Source organism: Heptranchias perlo, unplaced genomic scaffold, assembly GCF_035084215.1.
Source record: "Heptranchias perlo isolate sHepPer1 unplaced genomic scaffold, sHepPer1.hap1 HAP1_SCAFFOLD_147, whole genome shotgun sequence".
NCBI classification, from domain to species: Eukaryota; Metazoa; Chordata; class Chondrichthyes; order Hexanchiformes; family Hexanchidae; genus Heptranchias; species Heptranchias perlo.
Window position 1 is genome coordinate 316,132 of NW_027138722.1, and position 12,057 is coordinate 328,188.

The 12,057-nt window shown below is 45.0% G+C and overlaps 2 non-coding genes across 2 annotated transcripts; one reads left to right on the forward strand and one right to left on the reverse strand.

Annotated features, from left to right (window-relative positions):
* Window positions 1-5,782: 5,782 nt before the first annotated feature.
* Window positions 5,783-5,865, forward strand: trnal-cag (transfer RNA leucine (anticodon CAG)). The gene has a single exon. It is a non-coding gene; the product is annotated as a tRNA-Leu (tRNA).
* Window positions 5,866-8,283: 2,418 nt separating this feature from the next.
* On the reverse strand, window positions 8,284-8,356 carry trnav-aac (transfer RNA valine (anticodon AAC)). The gene has a single exon. It is a non-coding gene; the product is annotated as a tRNA-Val (tRNA).
* Window positions 8,357-12,057: the final 3,701 nt, after the last annotated feature.

A 12,057-nucleotide genomic window follows, 5' to 3' on the forward strand; every position in this document is an offset into this window, starting at 1 on the left:
TGAATACGTGGCTTGAGAGATGGTGCAAGCTGGAGGGATTCAAATTCCTGGGCCATTGGAACCGGTTCTGGGGGAGGTGGGACCAGTACAAATTGGACGGTCTGCATCTGGGCAGGACTGGAACCAATGTCCTAGGGGGAGTGTTTGCCAGTGCTGTTGGGGAGGGTTTAAACTAATGTGGCAGGGGGATGGGAACCGATGCAGGAAGTCAGTGGGAAATAAAGTGGTGACAGAAACAAAAGGCAGTAAGGGAGAGTGTACAGAACATGACCGGACAGATGGTCTGAGAAAGCAGGGCAAAGACCAAGGGAAGTCTAGATTAAACTGCATTTATTTCAATGCAAGAAGTCTGATGGGCAAGGCAGATGAACTCAGGGCATGGATGGGTACATGGGACTGGGATGTTATAGCTATTACTGAAACATGGCTAAGGGAGGGGCAGGACTGGCAGCTCAATGTTCCAGGGTACAGATGCTATAGGAAAGATAGAGCAGGAAGTAAGAGAGGAGGGGGAGTTACGTTCTTGATTAGGGAGAACATCACGGCAGTAGTGAGAGGGGATATATCCGAGGGTTCGCCCACTGAGTCCATATGGGTAGAACTGAAAAATAAGAAGGGAGAGATCACTTTGATAGGATTGTACTACAGACCCCCAAATAGTCAACGGGAAATTGAGGAGCAAATATGTAAGGAGATTACAGACAGCTGCAAGAAAAATAGGGTGGTAATAGTAGGGGACTTTAACTTTCCCAACATTGACTGGGACAGCCATAGCATTAGGGGCTTGGATGGAGAGAAATTTGTTGAGTGTATTCAGGAGGAATTTCTCATTCAGTATGTGGATGGCCCGACTAGAGAGGGGGCAAAACTTGACCTCCTCTTGGGAAATAAGGAAGGGCAGGTGACAGAAGTGTTAGTGAGGGATCACTTTGGGACCAGTGATCATAATTCCATTAGTTTTAAGATAGCTATGGAGAAGGATAGGTCTGGCCCAAAAGTTAAAATTCTAAATTGGGGAAAGGCCAATTTTGATGGTATTAGACAGGAACTTTCAGAAGTTGATTGGGAGAGTCTGTTGGCAGGCAAAGGGACGTCTGGTAAGTGGGAGGCTTTCAAAAGTGTGTTAACCAGGGTTCAGGGTAAGCACATTCCTTATAAAGTGAAGGGCAAGGCTGGTAGAAGTAGGGAACCTTGGATGACTCGGGAGATTGAGGCACTAGTCAAAAATAAGAAGGAGGCATATGACATGCATAGGCAGCTGGGATCAAGTGGATCCCTTGAAGAGTATAGAGATTGCCGGAGTAGAGTTAAGAGAGAAATCAGGAGGGCAAAAAGGGGATATGAGATTGCTTTGGCAGATCAGGCAAAGGTGAATCCAAAGAGCTTCTACAAATACATAAAGGGCAAAAGGGTAACTAGGGAGAGAGTAGGGCCTCTTAAGGATCAACAAGGTCATCTAAGTGCGGAACCACAAGAGATGGGTGAGATCCTGAATGAATATTTCACATCGGTATTTACGGTTGAGAAAGGCATGGATGTTAGGGAACTTGGGGAAATAAATAGTGATGTCTTGAGGAGTGTACATATTACAGAGAGGGAGGTGCTGGAAGTCTTAACGCGCATCAAGGTAGATAAATCTCCGGGACCTGATGAAATGTATCCCAGGACGTTATGGGAGGTTAGGGAGGAAATTGCGGGTCCCCTAGCAGAGATATTTGAATCATCCACCGCTACAGGTGAGGTGCCTGAAGATTGGAGGGTAGCAAATGTTGTGCCTTTGTTTAAGAAGGGCGGCAGGGAAAAGCCTGGGAACTACAGACCAGTGAGCCTGACATCTGTAGTGGGTAAGTTGTTAGAGGGTATTCTGAGGGACAGGATCTACAGGCATTTGGAGAGGCAGGGACTAATTAGGAACAGTCAGCATGGTTTTGTGAGAGGAAAATCATGTCTCACGAATTTGATTGAGTTTTTTGAAGGGGTAACCAAGAAGATAGATGAGGGCTGTGCAGTAGACGTGGTCTACATGGACTTCAGCAAAGCATTTGACAAGGTACCGCATGGTAGGTTGTTACATAAGGTTAAATCTCATGGGATCCAAGGTGAGGTAGCCAATTGGATACAAAATTGGCTTGACGACAGAAGACAGAGGGTGGTTGTCGAGGGTTGTTTTTCAAACTGGATGCCTGTGTCCAGCGGTGTGCCTCAGGGATCGGTGCTGGGTCCGCTGTTATTTGTTATTTATATTAATGATTTGGATGAGAATTTAGGAGGCATGGTTAGTAAGTTTGCAGATGACACCAAGATTGGTGGCATTGTGGACAGTGAAGAAGGTTATCTAGGATTGCAACGGGATCTTGATAAATTGGGCCAGTGGGCCGATGAATGGCAGATGGAGTTTAATTTAGATAAATGTGAGGTAATGCATTTTGGTAGATCGAATCGGGCCAGGACCTACTCCGTTAATGGTAGGGCGTTGGGGAGAGTTATAGAACAAAGAGATCTAGGAGTACAGATTCATAGCTCCTTGAAAGTGGAGTCACAGGTGGATAGGGTGGTGAAGAAGGCATTCAGCATGCTTGGTTTCATTGGTCAGAACATTGAATGCAGGAGTTGGGATGTCTTGTTGAAGTTGTACAAGACATTAGTAAGGCCACACTTGGAATACTGTGTACAGTTCTGGTCACCCTATTATAGAAAGGATATTATTAAACTAGAAAGAGTGCAGAAAAGATTTACTAGGATGCTACCGGGACTTGATGGTTTGACTTACAGGGAGAGGTTAGACAGACTGGGACTTTATTCCCTGGAGAGTAGGAGGTTAAGGGGTGATCTTATAGAAGTCTATAAAATAATGAGGGGCATAGATAAGGTCGATAGTCAAAATCTTTTCCCAAAGGTAGGGGAGTCTATAACGAGGGGGCACAGATTTAAGGTGAGAGGGGAGAGATACAAAAGGATCCAGAGGGGCAATTTTTTCACTCAAAGGGTGGTGAGTGTCTGGAACGAGCTGCCAGAGGCAGTAGTAGAGGCGGGTACAATTTTGTCTTTTAAAAAGCATTTGGACAGTTACATGGGGAAGATGGGTATCGAGGGATATGGGCCAAGTGCAGGCAATTGGGACTAGCTTAGTGGTATAAACTGGGCGACATGGACATGTTGGGCCGAAGGGCCTGTTTCCATGTTGTAACTTCTATGATTCTATGATTCTATGATACTTGTTCAGAATGTACTCGTAGAATGAGATTTAAAGATAGATTGTCAATTCTATTAGTGCAGACTGAGATACACATTACATACCAGTCCAAAAATCTCATACAATATTAGATTGAAAGATACGGTGTCAATTCTATTTCTACAGACTGATCTACACATTACATACCAATTCAAAAATGTCACCTTATCAGTTTGAAAGATACATTAATATCCACAACAGTACTCACAGAGATACAGATTTAATAGTACTCCAAAAAGCACACAAATTATCGGATTAAAACCTCCAGCATCATATCCTAAAGTATGTCCATATTTACCAATTAAACAATGAGTAAAACTATTTAAACATCGAGATATTAAAGCTACAATATTGAACGCCATAATGTAATCTGTACAGAATAATTACGTACAGATACAGAATGAATCTCACATTCAGAGACAGTACCAGAGACACAGAGACACAGAATGACTCCAACTCTCACAGATGCAGAAGGAATCCCAAACTCACATACAGTACAAGAGACTGACAGACACACAGTTAATCCCACACTCACACACAGTGCCAGAGACTGACAGGTACAGTATGAATCCCACACTAACATGCATTATGAGTAACTGCATATTTAGGATGAATTCAACTCCCACATACAGTACTGGAGACTGTATATACAGAATGAATCCCACAATCACATGCAGTATGAGTAACTGCATATCTAGGATGAATTCAACTCCCACATACAGTACTGGAGACTGTATATACAGAATGAATCCCACACTCACATGGAGTACCAGAGACTGACAGATACCGAAAGATTCCCACACTAACACACAGTTTTATATAAAGAATTAATCACAAACTCTCACACACACTGCTGACAAGATACAGAATCAATTCCAAACTCACACACAGTATCAGAGATTGACAGATACAGATGAATCCCACACTCACACACAGTACCAGAGACTGACAGATACAGAATGAATCCCACACTCACACACAGTACCAGAGACTGACAGATACAGAATGAATCCCACACTCACACACAGTACCAGAGACTGACAGATACAGAATGAATCCCACACTCACACACAGTACCAGAGACTGACAGATACAGAATGAATCCCACACTCACACACAGTACCAGAGACTGACAGATGCAGAATGAACCCCACACTCACACACAGTACGAGAGACAGACAGATACAGAATGAATCCCACACTCACACACAGTACCAGAGACTGACAGATACAGAATGAATCCCACACTCACACACAGTACCAGAGACTGACAGATACAGAATGAATCCCACACTCACACACAGTACCAGAGACTGACAGATACAGAATGACTCCCACACTCACACACAGTACCAGAGACTGACAGATACAGAATGAATCCCACACTCACACACAGTACCAGAGACTGACAGATACAGAATGAATCCCACACTCACACACAGTACCAGAGACTGACAGATACAGAATGACTCCCACACTCACACACAGTACCAGAGACAGACAGATACAGAATGAATCCCACACTCACACACAGTACCAGCATGAAATGGTCCTTATCAAAGTCACAATTGATACCCTATGTGACTACCACCATGATAAACTATCCCTCCTCATCCTTCCCAAATACAATATCTCACCGTGCTGTTATGCTGTTAGTCTAGTTTCCTCTCTCTGCTTTTATTGGAATGTGTTGCTTTTCCATCTGATAACACTTGGTATCATCGTATTATGTTAGTCCACAAGAGGAGATCATTCGGCCCATCGTGCCTGTGCCGGGTCAAACACACGTATTCGTTCAAGATTCGTTCAGAGATAGATTGAGTGCTTTGTTATCAGAAAATTGCCTGAACCCCCACAGTCTACAGCTTTCCTCCTCGCTATCAACCACACGGCCTATTTTTGTGTCACCTGCAAATGTCTTTATCATGCCTCCGACTTTTAAGTCCAAATCGTTCATGGATACCACAAAAATCAAAGGACCAAGTACCGAGCCCTGCGGCACCCCACTGGAAACAGCCTTCCATCCGCAAAAACACCCGTCGGCCATTAACTTCCTGCCACTGAGCCAATTTTGGATCCAACAAGCCGCATTCCCTTGTATCCCATGGGCCTTTACTTTTTTGACCAATCTGCCATGTGGGAACTTTTCAAAAGGCTTGCTAAAATCCACGTAGACTACATCAATTGCGCTACCGTCATTGATCCTGCTCGTCACCTCCTCGAAAAATTCAATCAGGTTAGTCAGACACGACCTCCCCTTGACAAATCCATGTTGACTGTCCTTGATTCATCCGTGACTTTCGAAGTGACAGTTCATCCGATCCCTCAGAATTGATTGCAATAATTCGAAATTGAGTCTTTCTCCTGCTTGCTGTCATGACAGATCAGGCGGTGAACAATACTCAGGCCCGGCCAGCTCAGTCGGACAGAGCACGAAGTTTTTAATCGTGGGTTCGAGCCCCACGTTGGGTGAGTGACATTTTAAACTTTTATGATGCTTTCACTGGCCAACAGTGCAGAAATGATGCAGAATGAAACATGAAATCGGGCGTCAGGATGGCCGAGCGGTCTAAGGCGCTGCGTTCAGGTCGCAGTCTCTTCTGGAGGCGTGGGTTCGAATCCCACTTCTGACATTTGTTATCTTTACTATTGCGTGGAAATATTTTATTTGTGGATTGGGCTGCAGCTGATTTTACTGCCAAGTCGATTTGCTCCTCCCACAAAAGCAACTGGCTTTGTCATGGATATGTGACTTGAGAAGTTTCGAACGGTGAAATGGTTGACATATTAATGACCTGGACAAAGAAATAGAACAGCAGTGGGAAACATTTAAAACGGTGATCAATAGAGTCCAGGAGAAATATATCCCACTAAAAAGCAAGAACAAACTAGCCAGAAATGACACACCAGGGATGAATAAAGAAACAAGGGTCAAATTGAAACGAAAGAAAAAGGCCCACACTGGACAATAAAGGAGAGAGGGGAATGTGAAAAGAATGGGAAAGAAGTCTAAAGAACTATTAGAAAGGCAAAAAGGAATATCAAAAAAAGCAAAGTATTCTGGACACATCAACAGCCAAAGAAAGTTTCGGATAGGAATAGGGTCACTCAAGGATACACACGACAAACTCACAGGCAATGACAGCGAAATGGCAGAAATATTAAATAATCACTTTGCTTCAGTATTTACCAGGGAGACTAGTATTGTGGGCATGACAGTAGAAGAAGAGATCAAAAAATATGTAAAGACATTTAAGATCGAAAGGGGGGAGATAATTGATAAACTAATCAAACTTAGAGAGGAAATTTCCTGCTAGGAGCCGAACCAGAGTTTCAAACCGCTCAGCCACGCTAATTTCCGTATTACTGTTCAGGAGCTCATTTCACAGGGACACGATTAGTGCGCTCCATTTAGGGAGGCTCAGTGAAAGGCGGAAATTGATCTATTAATAGAATCATAGAATAAGACAGCGCCATTCGGATGCCATTCGGCCCATCGTGCCTGTGCCAGCTCTCTGAAAGAGCTGTCCAGTTAGTCCCACTCGCCTGCTGTTTCCCCATAGCCCTGAAAATGTTTCCATCCAAGCGTTTATCCAATTCCCTGTTGAATACTGTGAGTTCAGAAAAACAATATTGAAAGGGGTGCTGGGGCCTCTGCAGCGTCGATGTAGAGTGTGTGATGATTGAAGTTATCAAGATGGTTGCTTTATACATGTTATGATGTGCAATCATCCTGAAATATCTTCAATATCCAATACAAATTGAATTGCAAACCTGACGGACAAACACTGGAAAACATGTCACGAGTGAACGCAAATCATCTGGGACCCGTTTTCAGCCTCACGGCACTTTAATTAAGTGAATTAACTTTGCAATAAAACGATTTGAAACTTGCATCTGTGCCTAGATCTGTTCCATTTCTGAAAGTTGCTGGCATCTGATGTTGTGCACGCCTCAGCTCCCTCTATTGACCAAGAAAGGAGGAGCTAGACGTTGCCGGGACCTGTTGGTTTTCAGCTCATCCTGAGAATTGAGTGGGTTCGCGTCTTTTTAATCGTCAGCTTTTGCCCAGCGGTGAACTTCGCAGCAAACAAGTTCGACACCGTCTCATTGCGGGCGCTGACTGACATGTTTATTGTTATTTCTTTCAGACCTAAATAAATAGTGACCGTGATTTTAAATTTGCACCAAGTGATTTTTAGATAGTCGCCTTTAAATGTTTCAAAGGCGACTCTTAATTTATGATAGTCCGGCCATTTCACCAGCCGTGCTGAAAACAAAACATGTCTCTGCTTTTCGCGTCTTTTTTCGAAAGGCAAAAGATATATTTCCCGTGACCTCTGAAGGATGGACAAGTACATTTCAGAAAGCTGAAGCAAGTTCACCGAGCTTAAATCGTCTGACCACGTTAAAGGCGCGATATATATATATATATATATATATGTAATTTATGCAGGTAGTTCCTGTCTGTTTCTGTGGTTGTCTTTTTTTCTGTGTGCATCCATCTGCAGGTCGATTTTAAATCAATACCAATGTTCGTGTCAGTTTGTTGCATGAAATAAATGAGGGTATCAGGCGCTCCCTTCCCTGCCACTGGGGAGGTACTGAGTCAGGGTTCAGACCAAACTTCTGTTTTTTTTTGTGACAAAGAAATTAAAACCTTCATTCGGGAATTATCCAGTCTCATGTGAGCGGTGAAAGAAACAGTGACCCCGATGTGATGTGAACACGCAGCCTTTTGATCTGGAGTCAGACCTTTGCACCACGCGCTCTGAAGACAGGATCCTGGATGTTATTATATATATGAATATTTCTCAAACACCGTTTCATTTATTGGTTGAAGAGATCGGGCTCATCAAATCTCCGCCAGGTTCCACCGGGTGTGAGACAGTCTTGGAAGCAGCCTTCACTCTCAATATCACGCTGGCATTCATCGCCTGCTCCCAACGGACGACATTAACAGAGCTGGGAGAAATGGACTTTGTTCACATTATTCAGCGATGTGAATCGTTAAATATTTAATCATTTTTGATGGGGACAAGGTTTCAAAATGTTTCCGCCCGCCTTCGAACCGGGGACCTTTCGTGTGTTAGGCGAATGTGATAACCACTACACTACGGAAACCTGATGCCTCAATGGCCGGCTTATGGATATAACCCCTCAGCCAAACTAATTTCCGTATTACTGTCCAGGAGCTCATTTCACAGGGATACATTTACTGCGCTGTATTTCGGAAGGCTGCAGAGAAGGATCGGTGGCGATGGTCAGGCAGGGAATCCCAGAGCATCGCGCCGACACAAACATTTCACTGTTTTTTTTCATGTGCCTGATATCCGATGGCAGTGTAAATTATGGCGAATCAGGCATGCTCAGATCACATTGTTCACAGAGTGTTTTCTTGCAGCCAAATCACACATTAGAAAACTTGAAATGAGATGAAGAGATCGGAACCATTTAAAGTGCTCCCAGTTACTGCAGATCAGGCATAAAAAGCTGGCACCGGCTTCAGAATGAGGAAATGAATCCTAAAGTGGGGAAAGAAGGTGCAACATTCGTCCCTGGGTGGGCGGGCTCAAACCACAAACTTTTTAGCTAATAGTTGAACGCGCTAACCGATTGCACCACAGAAAGCATCCGTTTACTTTTCTTGCAAGATACACTAAAGCAGCGTGTCACCTAGCCAAAGTTTCATGTTGCAGCCACAGAAATGCAATTGTGCACTATTCGTGTTACTTTTCTGGAAATAAAGGATGGGACATTGTTTGTGGAAACATGGGAACGGTCTGGTCTCGCTCACAGCATCGATATCACCGCCAACCAGCTCTCCTGCAACCGGCGCGCCCACCGGTGCTTTGTCTGTTACTCAGCAGCACTGTGGGAGAACCTTCACCACACGGACTGCAGCGGTTCAAGAAGGCGGCTCACCACCATCTTCTGAAGGGCAATTAGGGATGGGCAATAAATGCTGGCCTCGCCAGCGACACCCACATCCCGTGAACGAATAATTAAAATATTAATTTCAGATTCTGCATCAGTTTGAGTTGCTGTATTAGATTAAGCTGTTGTATTCGTTTGAGGTGCTGTATTAGTTTGAAGTACTTTATTGGATTGAGATACTGTATTAGATTGAGATGCTGTATTAGTTTGAGGTATTATATTAGTTTCAGGTTCTGTATCGATTTGAGGTACTGTATTAGTGTGAGGTGTTGTATTAGTTTGAGGCACTTTCTTAGTTTGAGATGTTGTATTAGTTTGAGGTACTGTTTAGAGCCCTGATTGACCTGTTATTTTATCAGGGATGGGATTTTGCAATTGACTGAGGCTGTTTCCCGTACTGGGGGAAACACTCCCAGTTCAAATGGACGTGTTGCACCCATCATTCTATGGCAGCTGCAAAGGTCCATTTGACAGGTTGGTGGGGGAGACCCTCTCTCATTGCAGTCGGCCACTCTGTCACTTTGGACAAAGTGTGGCCTCCACCACCCTCCTCCTAACAAGAAAATTCACAAACTTGCAAACTTACCCCGGTGTCGAGACACAATTACCCACTTTGCGGACCCCCTCAGATGTACATCTTCCGGATGGGGGCCGCCTTCGCTGCAGTCATGACCTTCTCGGAGGGCGAACAGCATCACCAGCCTCGCCGGCCACGCCGTCCACCTCTGACACGTGGATCTCCACAACACAGTGCTGTGACAGATCCAACCGGAACAGCAGGAGGGAGGGCAACCGCAGAGAGAGATGCATCGCAGAGGGCACTACCCTCGCCACAGGGTCTACAGACCGAGGCTAAGCTTCCTGGACCTCTCTGAGCAGCAGTGCACACAGAGGCTCAGAGTCACTCGACATGTGGTCGTGGACATCTGACGCCTCCTTCATGCTGAGCTGCTCCCGGCTGGCCCGAGCACGATATTCTTACCTGTCACTGTCAAAGTCATCACTGCCCTCAACAACTTCTCCTCCGCATTCTTCCAGGGTGCCACCAGGGACATCGCCGACGTCTCTCAGTCGTCTGCACAAAAGAGCCCTGCAAATACACCTACACCCACTCTGCAGTGACTCAATGGGTGGCATCATTTGTGGGTCTTCATTGTGATCCTCAGGAAAGGGCATTATTGCACATACCAGACAAGATTCGCAAAGACGTGACTGTCGTGGTGACAATATAATATGTTATGTGAGTTGATCAAAAATTAAATATACGGAAAAACCATGACAAACCCTCAAGCACCCTTGTGCATCCCCTTCGTGCTCACAACACGTTTGCCTTACGCTTCCAACTGAACATATGTGATGCATGCACTGTGGCTGCAGCACAGGTAGTGGCAGGTTGAGTGAAGCTGACGGTGAAAGAGATGCATGAGAGGGTGAGTATGAGATAGAGTCATGAGATTGTATGAGGATTGGGTTGAATGCTAGTGGCGGGATGAGTACTGGCGAGGTGAATAAGTGCAGGTAAGATAAGGATGAGCTTTGAGTGGGTGTGAGGAGTGATGTGACAGAGTAGTGTTGGCAGTGCAGAAGGAGATGTGGGGTGGGGGCGGTGATATGGCAGACGGAGTGTAGGGGAATGAGTAAGTGTACTCACTTTGGCTGACCTACTGAGGTCATTGGAGCGCCTCCTGCACTGTATGCAGGTGCGCGATATGTTGGTGGAGCAGGTGACCTCCTCTGCCACCTCGAGCCAGGCCTTCTTGGTGGCAGAGGCAGGCCGCTTCCTCCCGCCCGCCGGGGGTAAGATCTCTGTTATCACCCTCTTCCTCACCCCATCCATTAAGACCAGGAGTGAGGCATCATTAAACCTGGGAGCAGCCTTCCCCCTGGGCTGCTCCATGATGTATGTTTTCCTATTTCCTGCAGCATCAGTCAGGGGAGGACTGCCCCTTTAAATAGGGCTCCTCCTGCTGATAGACCTTACTGCGCATGCGCAGTCCCGCCCGACGCGCAGCTCAGCAGCGGGAAACGCGGAAGACCAGGGAAGTGGATCCAATTAGGCTGCGATTGCGCACGGGGCAGACAGATTTCAATAGGCGCGTCACACACGAGCCCAGTCGACCCCCCGCCGCAAACCCACCGCCATTGTAATATCGGGCCCATGAAGTTCTGATGGGGCTTGAGAGAGTAGATGCAGAGAGATTGTTTCCCCTGGCTGGAGAGTCTAGAACAACGGGGCATCGTCTCAGGATAAGGGGCTGGCCATTTAATACTTAGATAAGGAAGAAGTTCTTCACTCAGAGGGTAGTGAATATTTGGAATCCTTTACCACAGAGGGCTGTAGATGCTGAGCCGTTGATTATATTCAAGGCTGAGTTCGATTGATTTTGGACTCTCGGGGAATCAAGGGATATGGGGATCGGGCGCGAAAGTGGAGTTGACATCGAAGATCAGCAATGATCTTATTGAATGGCGGAGCAGGGTCGAGGGATGCATTCCAGCCCTGCTCCTATTTCTTATGTATCAGTTACCATGTCCAATTTAACAATTAACAGCAATTTTGTTCCACCGTGCATTAGTTATCATAACTATATTAACAAACAACTGTAAATTCATTCCCCAGTGTATTGGTTATCATGACTATATTAACAAACAACTGTAACTTAATTCCCCAGTGTATTAGTTATCATGACTATATTAACATCTGTAAATTAATTGCTCAGTGTATTAGTTATCATGACTACATTAACAATCAACTGTAATTTTATTCCCTTGTGTATTAGTTATTATGTCCAATTTAACTACTAACTGTAATTTTATTCTCCTCTGTATCAGTTATCATTTTCATTATAACAATTAACTTTAATGTTATTACTTCTATGATTCTATGG